Below are 14163 nucleotides of genomic sequence, written 5' to 3' on the forward strand. Positions count from 1 at the left end.
TTACACCAGCAGGTGAGTATGAACCTTTCAAACATATCACTGGTTCCACTGATTTATCAGTGCAGCTGAAATAAAAATATGAATTATACTATCATTAAATGAACACAAAGTTATAAATTGCTAAGTAATGACTCTAGAATCCAAAACAAATGGAACAGAATTAAAGTAAATGAAACAAGAAAAAATAAACGAAAGGTGAAATGTTAAATTAGTTTTGTTAGCAAATCATTGGGTGCATTTTCTGTCTAAAACTGACTGGCTAACAAAAGTTACCTGAAAAGAAACATATCACAAAGTTATTAGAAAAAAAATCAAAAAAAAGCTACCTTCAAAAGCGACTTAAAGTTTAGAAGTTTTTGAAAAAACGACTAAACAAGTTATTTAAATGAAATTTAAAACTTCAAACTTCTTTTTCAAAAAACAAACAAAAAGTCATACCTTTTCCCAGCTGGACACTGCACACATTCACTCCTTTTACTTAGACTGTAAGTTCCATCAGCACATTCCACTGGAGTTAGAGAAGTGTCGCTACACTGGAACCCTGCTGGACAATCAGTGCATTGGATTGCATTAGATTCGTTAGCAAATGTCCATAGAGGACATGGCACTGGAGCTGTTGTATTTTCATTTGGACAATAATTTCCTATTGTGCATGGTGCACAAGAGGATTGACCAACATTTGAGTGAGTTCCTTTAGGGCAGCTTGAAATCTTACCAGATACACAGCTAGAAGGAAAATAATAAGAGTTTTTACATTCAAACAGCATTGATGATGAAATGACAGTATAAATTCATAAAACAGAAAGATTTCAAAGGAGAGTTTAATGGGCTTGTTTGAAGAAAATTTATTACCTTCTTCCAGCTGGGCATTGTGTGCATTCACTTGCTTTTCCTAAACTATAACTTCCATCGGTACAAAGCACTGGTGTTATGGATGTGTTACTACAAGCGTGACCGATAGGGCAATCATTACATTGGATTGCATTAGATTCATTAGCAAACGTTCCTAGAGGACATGGCACTGGAGCTGTTGTATTTTCATTTGGACAATAAACAATTCCAGATTTACAGCTTAAAAGAAAAGAAGGTAACTTGAGTCCAAATAGATAATAAAAGTACCATTGATATGATCAATCAACTTAACTTTGATCTAATGATGATGATGATGATATGCATTGCATCTGATTGCATGAAACAATAAGTTTTCTAAATGATTGCTCAACAAAAATATTGACATTGAATAATGTATACCTAAACCCAGCAGCGCAATCAATGCAATCTGAGCAAATTCCAGGGCTAAATTTTCCATCTGGACATTGAGCAGGTGCTAAGGTTCTGACAACCTAAAGGGAAAGAGAGGACTCTACTAGACCAAATAGTTTAGCCCACCACAAGAAGTTATCGAAATAAGGGTCGAAAACTTTGTTTGAGTGATAGACTTTTGACAGAAGCCCTCGAAATCTTTTCCTTGAAAACACTACCTACGAAAAAAGTCCATGAAAACTCAACAATGGACCACACAACCTTAATACAAACAGAAAACACCAACCTGTAGTTTTTAACACATAAAAAACCTATAGGGAATTAGAGTGTACTCTACACAGTAGACTAGGAAACTGGATCTACTCAATCCTACATGAAAGTCAAAAGTTATTTTTCAAAAGTTTCAACTTCAACAACATTTTTCAGTCACTTGAAGACAGCAATCAATTTTTTTCATGGCCACCAAAATGTAGTTCAGCAATCTTTGTAATTTGAAAGGTTGTGAGCATAAACTTGCTCACAGTTACCCTTGTCTGTCAGAGTGTAGGTTAGTGGTCCCAATGTATGTCTTCCTAAAATCAAACTGTATAGTCCAAAGATGTTAGAGTGAAAAACCATTGACACGTGCTTGTTCTTAAATATATTTTTTACTTGACTGATGTAAAATTTGTAAAACTTTAAATATAAATTATTTCAGGATCTTTGATAGTGCAAAGTGCCAGGCTCTACATGGCTCTACAGGCCAGAATCTACATTTTAGGGGCCACCTATATAATTTCAACTGATTTTTCACACTATAGGCAAAATTTTTCACTTAAATTAGTCTTGCCGAATTTATATTAGTTTTCCAAATTTCGAGAATATATATATAGTGTATAGTGGGATCTGATAAGCCCCTTCTAAAAGAGAGAAGGAGAAAAAATAATGAACTTCTTTCTTGCTTCTTGTTGATGACTCAAGACTCAAATTTCATAACTAACATTGCTGGAAAATAATCTACAGTAAGCCCCCCTTCTTAAACGTTCCCCCCTCCTTGATGCTATCACCCCTTTTTCATAAAAATTTATAATCCCCCCACCCCGTCTTCAATTTTTTAGTCCATCATTCAGTCTCATACAGATCTCATGATACACATGTATACACTAGTTCCTGTCTACAGTAACCCACAGGTACCTCAAAACCAACATTTTCATTTCTGGCGTTGTGTGATATGTTTTAAGAAAATTTGGAAATTTGTCAGCTGTTCTATAAAGACTCTTTGAGATCATGACTTTAGATGTTTCCAGCTGAGAATCAGGTAGTTCTATCAAGAGCAGCCACCGGCTAGGAAATACAAAATATCTGTTCCAGTAGAGGCTGTTTTCTCCTGGAAAAACCCATCTGTTCTATGCCAAGGGTACTCCTGGATTAAAGCAGCTGTTTCGAAAAAAAATTGGATTCCTGGAAAATATATATCTGTTCTGATAAAAATTTGATGGGAAAAAATAGCTGTTCTCTACTCTAGATACTCTCCTGGAAAAAAAAATTAGGTCTCCTGGAAAAAAAAATTGAGTCACCTGGAAAAAAATTATTAGGTCTCCTGAAAAATTTGATGTGTCATTTGATTACTTGTTCCTGGATTTTTGACCGAGTGGGTGCTGGAAAATTTGAGGTGGTTTTTCTGGAATAATTTTTTTGTCGCCTGGATTCTAAGCAGGTGTTCTGAAAGGAGACGTTTCCAAGATTTATTTGTTAAATTTTCTCTCCTGGAAAAAAAAGAAGACATTTCGAAAAAAATCCGCCGGCTGCTGCTTCTGATCTATATCTCCAATATTGATCTCAGTCGAAGACACAGTAATCTCTAGACCAGCAGAAGTATAATTCTTTTAACAATTTCTTCACCAGCATTGCTATACTAACTCCAAGCAAGATAGTCTTTGGTGAGACCCTGTCAAGTGCTGTTTATAATCTGATGTTACAATAGACAGGTTCGAGCTGTGAGTCCAATTTTTTACAGTTGAAAAAGCGCAGGAGTCACTCACTAGATAAAAATGAGTAAACAATATAAAAATTGTGTTTTTTCTGAGGCAATTTGAACAGAGAAACTAAAACAAACTAATTCACTAACTGTCATTTTGAGGAACAAAATTAAAATTGGCAGCTCAAACCATTTCGCCATCAGTATTATCAAAGAAGATAAATAGCATGGATTCCCAGGCTAGACGAAACTGGAAACACCATGTTTCAACTGTTACTACTAAAACTTTGAAGGGAAAATAGAGCTATGTCTAAAAATTGACATTACACCCCACTAAAAATCTTACTCAATATTTACAATGCAATCTTTTGCCTCATATTTTCTCATGCGGTCGTAAAAGTCAAAAAGTGGAAATATTTTTCAAAATTCTGTCTCTCGAACATGCTTGATTTTTGAAATTTGGCTTAGACATAACTGTACATGTCACCTTACAAACCTAGTACCCCCTAATATGATTAACTTTTAGCTGTGTTAATTTCTTAATTGGAGCTAATTTGTTCTGAACTGAGTGTAAAATTAGTGCCCTGGAAATTGGGGATCTGTTTGAAAAATCCTGCCAGCTCTGGAGACAGAAGAAGCACAACCACACTCTTGATACTAGTCTAGTAACTCCATATTATCCAGTCAGACAGCGTGTGAAAGGTAAAGCAGCATGTCGTAGAGGTCAGAGCGAGTACAGAGGTAGCAGGAGGCGTGTATATATGTCATAGTGTCATAGAGGTAGCTAGTGGCTAGTAGGTACCGTGAGTGGTCCTAAATCCGACAGCCCTGCCTAAATCCGACCCCCCAAATAACTTCTATGAAAAAAATTTCTATGTTTACAAACATTCCCTTTCCAAGTTCGACAATAAACTATTGCAAGAACTTTCGAAACAAAACATCTAACAAGATAACTTTAATGTCAAGATGTCAATTATAATGTGATCGAAAAAGTGCGAGTTGTAAAAATAATTACTATTATTCTTAATCTGTTGTTCGTGTTTGAAACGTGTAACAATTTTGTAATAAAAAATTATGTTTTGTATAAGAAGAAGCAATACTGTACACCTTTCCCGTAATTCGTAAAACTAATGTGCGCGCATTATTTTGATGCTCTCCACCGTTTGGTTTGGTCTCTGGAGGTAAACAAACCTGTTTTTGCCTGTGTTCCCTTTATAGGGAAAGTTGTTTTTTTTAAGCTTTTCTTAAGTTCTGTCGAACAAAATCCCCTCAAATTTTAGTATGTTCAATCTATTCACGATATTAATACCACCCTGAAAATATTTTGCCAAAAGAAGACACGTCGCTGTCAAATCCCACTTTCCCTACGCAGGCAAAAACCCGTTCGGAACATTTGGCGAGTTCCTGTACGCGGCCGCAATCAAAAAAATCATAACCACACTCATAAAAAAATTGTGTTTGTGTCTTTTTTTACCGTTTTTTGCCTAGATGATATAGCAAACATAGTAAGTATAAGCAGACTGTGCCTTTAATTGGCTGTAAAAAAATTATGCGTCGGCAAAAATTTCCTCAACTTTCAACAATGATAAAACACACCTATTTAAAAAAAATTAACCAGCGCATTTTTCATCTTTCTACTTCTTCATCTTCCATGAAGCTCTCAAAGTTAAATAGAATTAAGCACATAAGATATTCTTATAATTGTGAAATGTTGTTCGCGCTTTCGCTACGGTGGAGTGCATGACGTAACTCGCGCGGCAACAAACTCGCCTTCTGTTGGCTGGTCATATTGGCCGTTTTGGCGTTACAGGACCCTGCCGACGCACCGGACTGTCCGGTGTATTTGTCCGGTGGCAAAAAGTATCCTTTCGCTACACCGGACGCAATAAGTCCGGTGCCAGTCCGGTGTTGCATACAGGGAATTTTGGACGCCGGACATTTACGAAACAAAAAATTAAGAAACACCGGACGCATCGGACTGGTCATTTCCGGTGTTTTGATTGTCCGGTGGAAAAAAATATCCTTCTTCAACACCGGACATCCGACTTCCTTAAGTCCGGTGTAGAGATTGTCCGGTGGTAAAAAAAATTCTCATTTTACACCGGACTTTCGCGTGTCCGGTGTTCGTTAAGTCTGGTGCGTCGGCAGGGTCCTGGCGTTACCACCCTCGAAGCAGTGGGCGCCTTCGTCATTCCGCAACTCTGTCCACCATTTTAAATGAGTTAACAATGGATCCAAAAGGGCGCCCTCATCAAGAAAGATCATTTGCTTTGGTCTCCGGCTTTGGGAAGCAGTAAGGTTTTCGATTGTTTTCGATGGAAAATAGTAAGAAACTTAAGTTTACAAGTGCCATTCAGTTTTTGCTGGCTGATAGAATGGCAGGATCCTGGATGGTTTCCCTAACTGCCGTTTTTTACCTCCCAAACAATTTTATACACAACGGTGGAGTGCACATTTTCCCGGTCCATTTCTGAGAAATTTGAATTACGGGATTTGTTTTTATTTTAGTTTGTATCTTTGAAAGACCCCATCTGATTTAGGACCACTCAAGGTAGCAGCTGCCTGTGGGGTTGACCCAACCCTGGACCCTTTTCCTTTAGTAGCAGGACCCTGCCGACGCACCGGACTGTCCGGTGTATTTGTCCGGTGGCAGAAAGTATCCTTTCGCTACACCGGACGCAATAAGTCCGGCGTCAGTCCGGTGTTGCATACGGGGAATTCTGGCCGCCGGACATTTATGTTTTGATTGTCCGGTGGAAAAAAGTATCCTTCTTCGACACCGGACAACCGACTTCCTTTAGTCCGGTGTAGAGACGGTCCGGTGGTAAAAAAATTCTCATTTTACACCGGACTTTCGCGTGTCCGGTGTTCGTTAAGTCCGGTGCGTCGGCAGGGTCCTTTAGTAGCCTGCTCAGCAGGAACAGGTGGATGGGAGCCATAACCTAATGTGTAATGAGCTGAAATTGAAGTGAAGGATTGTAAGACATAGAATAATAGAACATAAAGATTTTACCTATACCTCTTTAGATGTGTGATGTTTATGAAAGGTGACGCAATCACAGTAGTAGTAGCAGCAGTAGTACGTCTGTAGGTAGTAACCTAAACCAGCCAGTTTCGCGGGGTTTCTTATTACTTTCTCCAGCCTCTAAAACAAAACGATATATGTGGTCTTTTGATGTATTATTATTATCTATATATTAATAGCGGTGCTTTGTGTGTCTGTGTGTCACCACTTTCGTTTTCGCTTTGTTTGTGTTTTAGAATTATGACTTTTAGTCTCTTGCTCCACAAATTTGTTCCATTGGATTCGCGCCATTGGCAAAAGATCGGATAGAGCTTGGTTTAGACTTTATTCAGCCTTTGTTTTGAAATTTAAGGCCCATCTATATTTTAGTAATTTTAACTTCCAGAACTTCTGCCCAGAGTTGTCTTTTTCTCTCTTCTTTTGTTTTAAATGTTTTCGAATGTATTTAACGATTATTTATAAATGACATTCGAATTCTTTTCAAAACAAAACAATTTCATTTCATAGAAAAGAATATTTCAAAAGTAAATCAAACATAAAAATCAAAAAGTTTGTGGACAACACAGCATTCAAAGGACGATATCAAGCATAAGAATACGGTGGCTTCTTAGTGCCATAAAAATGTGCGCGTTTATTTTTTACTTTTGCGCAATTTTTTTTTATATTAAAAAATGAATCGCTTTTTTACAATTTTAATCCAATTTCATTATTAATGTTTTGTGAAAATACTTTTGTAAAAAATTAGGTTGCATTTGCATGCATTTTTGATTGCATTTAAAGAACTAACAGCACTGTCAGATAACACACCTATATCTAACAGTGCTGTCAGATAACACACCCATATCTAAGAGCACTGTCAGATAACACTCCCATATCTAACAGCACTGTCAGATAACACTCCCATATCTAGCAGCACTGTCAGATAACACTCCGACATCTAACAGCACTGTCAGATAACACCCCAATATCTAAGAGCACTGTCAGATAACACTCCGATATCTAACAGCACTGTCAGATAACACTCTGATATCTAACAGCACTGTCAGATAACACCCTGATATCTGACAGTACTGTCAGATAACACCCCAATATCTAACAGCACTGCCAGATAACACTCCGACATCTAACAGCACTGTCAGATAACACCCCAATATCTAAGAGCACTGTCAGATAACACCCCAATATCTAACAGCACTGTTAGATAGCACTCCGATATCTAACAGTGCTGTTAGATATCGGAGTGTTATCTGACAGTGATGTTAGATATTGGGGTGTTATCTGACAGCACTGTTAGATATGGGAGTGTTATCTGACAGTGCTGTTAGATATGGGAGTGTTATCTGACAGTGCTGTTAGATATCGGAGTGCTATCTGACAGTGCTGCTAGATATCGGAGTGTTATCTGACAGTGCTGTTAGATATCAGAGTGTTATCTAACAGTGCTGTTAGATATGGGAGTGTTATCTGACAGTGCTGTTAGATATCAGAGTGTTATCTAACAGTGCTGTTAGATATCGCAGTGTTATCTAACAGTGCTGTTGAGTGTTATCTAACAGTGCTGTTAGATATCGCAGTGTTATCTAACAGTGCTGTTAGATATCGGAGTGTTATCTGACAGTGCTGTTAGATATTGGGGTGTTATCTGACAGTGCTGTTAGATATCGGGGTGTTATCTGACAGTGCTGTTAGATATTGGGGTGTTATCTGACAGTGCTGTTAGATATGGGAGTGTTATCTAACAGTGCTGTTAGATATTGCAGTGTTATCTAACAGTGCTGTTAGATATCGCAGTGTTATCTAACAGTGCTGTTAGATATCGGAGTGTTATCTGACAGTGCTGTTAGATATGGGAGTGTTATCTAACAGTGCTGTTAGATATGGGAGTGTTATCTGACAGTGCTGTTAGATATCGCAGTGTTATCTAACAGTGCTGTTAGATATCGCAGTGTTATCTAACAGTGCTGTTAGATATCGGAGTGTTATCTGACAGTGCTGTTAGATATTGGGGTGTTATCTGACAGTGCTGTTAGATATCGGGGTGTTATCTGACAGTGCTGTTAGATATCAGAGTGTTATCTAACAGTGCTGTTAGATATCGCAGTGTTATCTAACAGTGCTGTTAGATATCGGAGTGTTATCTGACAGTGCTGTTAGATATTGGGGTGTTATCTGACAGTGCTGTTAGATATCGGGGTGTTATCTGACAGTGCTGTTAGATATCAGAGTGTTATCTGACAGTGCTGCTAGATATCAGAGTGTTATCTAACAGTGCTGTTAGATATCGGAGTGTTATCTGACAGTGCTGTTAGATATTGGGGTGTTATCTGACAGTGCTGTTAGATATTGGGGTGTTATCTGACAGTGCTGTTAGATATTGCAGTGTTATCTAACAGTGCTGTTAGATATCGCAGTGTTATCTAACAGTGCTGTTAGATATCGGAGTGCTATCTGACAGTGCTGCTAGATATGGGAGTGTTATCTAACAGTGCTGTTAGATATCAGAGTGTTATCTGACAGTGCTGTTAGATATTGGGGTGTTATCTAACAGTGCTGTTAGATATCGGAGTGCTATCTAACAGTGCTGCTAGATATGGGAGTGTTATCTGACAGTGCTGTTAGATATCAGAGTGGTATCTAACAGTGCTGTTAGATATTGGAGTGTTATCTGACAGTGCTGTTAGATATGGGAGTGTTATCTAACAGTGCTGTTAGATATGGGAGTGTTATCTAACAGTGCTGTTAGATATCAGAGTGTTATCTGACAGTGCTGTTAGATATTGGGGTGTTATCTAACAGTGCTGTTAGATATCGGAGTGCTATCTAACAGTGCTGCTAGATATGGGAGTGTTATCTGACAGTGCTGTTAGATATTGGGGTGTTATCTAACAGTGCTGTTAGATATCGGAGTGTTATCTGACAGTGCTGTTAGATATGGGAGTGTTATCTAACAGTGCTGTTAGATATGGGAGTGTTATCTGACAGCACTGTTAGATATGGGAGTGTTATCTGGCAGTGCTGTTGTTAGTTCTTTAAATGCAATCAAAAATGCATGCAAATGCAACCTAATTTTTTACAAAAGTATTTTCACAAAACATTAATAATGAAATTGGATTAAAATTTAAAAAGGCGATTCACTTTTCAACATAAAAAAAATTGTGCAAAAGTAAAAAAAAAAAACGCGCACATTTATATGGCACTAAGGAGCCACCGTAGATTATCACCCTGGTGTGTAAGCTGGCTTGTTTTGAATTTTGAGATTGATATTTTTTCCCCATCATCTTTGATCACGTGATCAAAATCCACGTCAGAGAATGGTCAATAAAATCGGGGAACTCAATGCGCACTCATTTGGAAGGGCAATGTAACGTTACCCAGCTAAATTAATGTACATTACTGTAAAAAAAACTGAATTCATAATTCTGCCTGATTAGATCAATCGTCAAAAGTATTAGTGCTATTATAATAAAAAGTGGAAATTCTAGTTTAGATTTCTAAAATGGTTCTGCTATCTCCAACACTAAAATTAGGGCTGAAATTTGATAAGTAATTATTAACTGTTTGCGTAGCCCTTCGACTTAAAGTTCGAGCATCTTCTCACTTTTATACTAGGGTAAGCATTTATTTTTCTCTGGAGGGGCTGTCTGGTTGGTATTTTACAGACCAGAATGTAAACTTGACTGAAATCATGTTTCGACTGGTTGACTTTTTTCCGCTGAAGAGTGATTTGTCGAAGAAAAGAGATCAGTAACAGAATATATTCGTTCCCGTGAGTAGTATTTGGCACTTTGCAGAACGATCTGTAAAATACACGTTCATCACCTGCTGGAACTCAGGAAATACTGGAGCTTTTGAAATTCTTCCTAGTCATAAATATTGACCATCTAAGACAGTGTGCAAAATTTTACAGATCGGTCCGTATCCTACCTGAAATACTCACTCTCAGCACCAACACCACTCGTCTGATTTTGCTGAAATTTGACCGCAAATAATAAGTCAATAACATTTACTAATCAGTCATTGCAGTATCCTAGGGCTGATTTAAGGGCTTATTTGGAACTACCTTACAAAATTCGAGCAAAAAAATTAAATGAAACAAGTTAGAGAATATTTTCGGTATTTTCAAGAATGATGACGTCATCAGGTGACAATGGCAATCAATGATGGTAGAATTTTTACCAAAGATGCCAAAAACCTCATTCCCTGCGTATTATCGGCTTTTTGATGCTTACTGATGGCGCGGCGCTAGATAATAATCAATCAGCAACGTAAATCAGTAACGTAAGTAAAGGATGGAATACACCGGGACGAGGTTGAGATGCCAATTCATATTTCGTGCACACTTACAAGATTTAAAGTCAATAGACCTTTTCATAAATTACGTCACGAACATCACTTGCCTCGTATTCCTCGTATTTCCATGATGATCATATTCCTTGAGACATTAAATGATTTTTTTATGAATAGAAAGTAGTTGTAATAAAATCCGCTGGGCAATAAATTCAAAACGAGGCAAGAGATGTTTGTGACGTAATTTATGAAAAGATCTGTTGGATAAATATTTCAAAAGTTATCAAAAAATCCATAGATGCTCGAAAGGTTAAAACAATGAAAGCAATGTGTTTTTGACGACGGATTGAATTTAGCGTTTTCTTTGTTTTCGAGTGGTATATTTTTTTTAATATAGCAAAAAAATTTCACTTTCATCCTGGAATTTGTATAAAAACAAGACGAGCCAACTAAGGCCCGCACAATTTAGGTAGGATTTAGCAGCTTCAAATCCTACGTAGGAAATTCGCTTTTAGCCCTTCGGGATTTTACTTCATTTAGTTGAAGGTTTCAACTTTGATTTCTGTCAATAAAAAGGCTTTTTTATAAGAATACACTTTATAAGAATGTCCATGATAAAAATGGCCAAAAAATTAAGAATAATGCTAAGAATATCACCATCATGGAATTTTGCTATTCAAGCTAAGAATGCCATTTTTAGAGCATTTTCAATTAAAAATTGTCAATTACCCTCAAGTAAGGCTCACTCCTTTCACAAAAATGCCATTTTATTCTTTAGACGTTTGTACTAAATGTTAAATCTAGTCTGAAGTAGGATCCCAACCTAAGAATGCTGTAAGAATATTTTAGGATGATTTTCCCAAAAAAACTAAAAATATCCATGACGAAATGGATTTACACCATTCTTATAAAAAAAAGCGTGTAACCTATTTGCACATTGACTTTTCTTGGCATTGAGAAAAGGCCAAATAGTTGACAGGATGTGTTTCGACTATCAGAGAAAGGTCTTGTGATTTGAAAATAACTTACTCTATCGAAGCAGGATTCTTCGGCTACGAAACCAACCTCGCGAGCCAGGGCGAATCGTTGGCGGTCAGGCGGCAAAAGTGAGGGCGGGGGATGGCCAGACGATTAGGCCCTGGTACAGGCCAGAAAAAATGTTCTGAATTCGTGAATTTTCTGATGGGCGAAATTTGGATGAGTTGAAGTTGATTCGTGATTGGAGAAACAACGAAGCTGGAACGTACAGCGGTGCTCAGCAGTTGGTTGTTTGGGATAGGGTTTGACTTTCATGACGTTCATGTTATTCAATACTCAATCAAGTTTTTATGCAGATCCTGGCTTTTGAGTGCAAAAATAGCATTTGAAAGGTCAAAATTTAAATGGAAATGATGCAAGTAGGAAGTAAGTTACAGGTATAATCTATTATTTTCTACTACAAATCATTTTTTTCAAGATTTTTTTAGCCACAAATGTTTGCATTCAGTTCTCAAAACTTCAACTGTAGAGTCCCAACCCCCTGTCCTTTTTTTAGATTTGAGCCAGAAATAGTTCTTATTTTGCAAATATCCATTTACACATCTATTGTCCAGTAAGTTATACAAAATGAAGGAACACATCAGTTGCCAGCTCAGTTTAAAATTCAACTCTCTGTGTGTCAAGACAAGCAAGAAAAGAAAGAAGTTAATTCATTGTTTAAGGTGGCCATCCACTGGAAATTGAAAAATCGACCCTTTGACTTTAAATGTTGATTACTCAATAACTAAAAATGATATGGGCTTGAAACTTCCAGGTATTGTTATTTATGACCTAAAGTTAATATTAAAAAAAAAATTAAAAAAAAAAATTGGAAGACGGGGGTTTGGTACGACTTTTCAGAAAAATCAAAATAATCTTGTGTCAACGTTTTAGAGAAAACTACAAATACTTGGTAAATGATTTTTGGTATGTAGAGGCACTTTAGGACAAAGAATGGAATGAGCGAAAAATTTTTTTGAAAAATCCAAAATCCGGGGGTAAAAGCCAAAAAAACAGTTTTTTCAAAATATGAGATCTGGAGTTAGTAAAATCTGAAAAATCCTTCGCTCATTCCACAGCCCTCATAGATGTGCAAATACCCTGAAAAAATCAGACCAATCGGACAACTAGATCCTGAGATTTTTCCGCCACAGTGATTGGGAACCACCGCATTTGCGTTTTGAGAAATCGTGCTTTTAAAACATAAATTGCGGTTAAATGAAAAGATTATAGTTTTCAATAGGGATTTTTTATGATTTGAGCCTTATAAGGGAGTTTTCTACATTATTTCAAAGGAAATAAGGATTTAAAACTATTTACAGTGAAAATTTTGGCCAATTTGAGTGACATTTTGATCATTTCGAGAAAACCGCAAAACTTTGAAAAAAGACCGTAAAACTCATTTTCACCATGAAAACCACCCCGAAATGTAAATAACAATGCCCACATTCATTGTAAGACTATTTTGGACTATTCCTATCAGCAGGGATTAAAAACTAAATCAATTAAGTTAAAATATTCATTCAAAAAGCTCTGGAACTGAAGACTCATTTTCGTGTTTACAGGGCACTTTCACTTTCACTTTCATGCCATCGCTGAAAGCATAATGAAACCGCCAAAATCTAATCCCACACAGTTGAAAAAGTAATTTGAAGATGATTGTGTTGTTTTCTAAGAGATTCCTGGCAAAAAAACATTAAAATAGCACCCAAAAAAGAATAAACAAGCAAACTAAAGTTCTACATACCTTTGGCGCACTACACAACAACCGACCGTGCTCTTAATCAGTCTTAATCAAAAGAAATCACAAGTTACATCATGATTAAATATTCCTTAGAGTTTTACAAACCTCCTTGTATAATAAGAGAACCATAAAACATCATTTACAGCAACAAATGTGGATGAAACACTCAGCAAAAGTCAGTGAGCTTCATCCTCCAAAATTGTCCAAAAACCATCTTTAAAATTCGAGGGCGGTCATTGTTTACAAAGTTTGAAAACTGAATATGGGTACACCAAGCGACTTCAAACCTTCTAGAAATGTTTCTAGCGACTTGAAGACGACCCGTAAAGATTTTCAAGCCGTTTGAGCAGCTAGAGAAGGTAGAATTGCTGTTTTACTAACGGGCGGGAAACAGGGCGTCCATGGGCGAAGCATTAAAAGCTTAAAGGTAGGTATTTTAAAACCTAAAATTTTCTGCTTATTCTTTACTTTTATGAATTGAAATTTTCAGAGGTTGTTCCAGAGAAGTTATACTTGACTTTAAGCCAAAAAAATAAAAAACCACCAAAAAAGTATCACTATTTTCAAACTCAGTGGATGGCCACCTTAAAAAATTTGAATAAGTACAGATCAAATAATTGAATATAAACATGTAGTTTTGAATTTATGTTTTTTGGATGGCATCTACTGTGGCTGTGAAAAAAGATACGCCAACCAAGACATATGCAAGAAGTGCAGATCCAAAAAGCAAAGATGGTTGTAGATTATGTGGAGAGACAAAGTCACGGTATCAAAAGATTTTTTCCAAAATAGGACAGCACGAAAAGAATCTAGAATTCAAAATTGAGCAATGTTGTGGTGTTGTTGTAAAAAGTGATGATGAATTACCTG

The sequence above is a fragment of the Clytia hemisphaerica genome, unplaced genomic scaffold (assembly GCF_902728285.1).
Source record: "Clytia hemisphaerica strain Z4C2 unplaced genomic scaffold, Clytia hemisphaerica genome assembly, whole genome shotgun sequence".
Lineage (NCBI taxonomy): Eukaryota > Metazoa > Cnidaria > Hydrozoa > Leptothecata > Clytiidae > Clytia > Clytia hemisphaerica.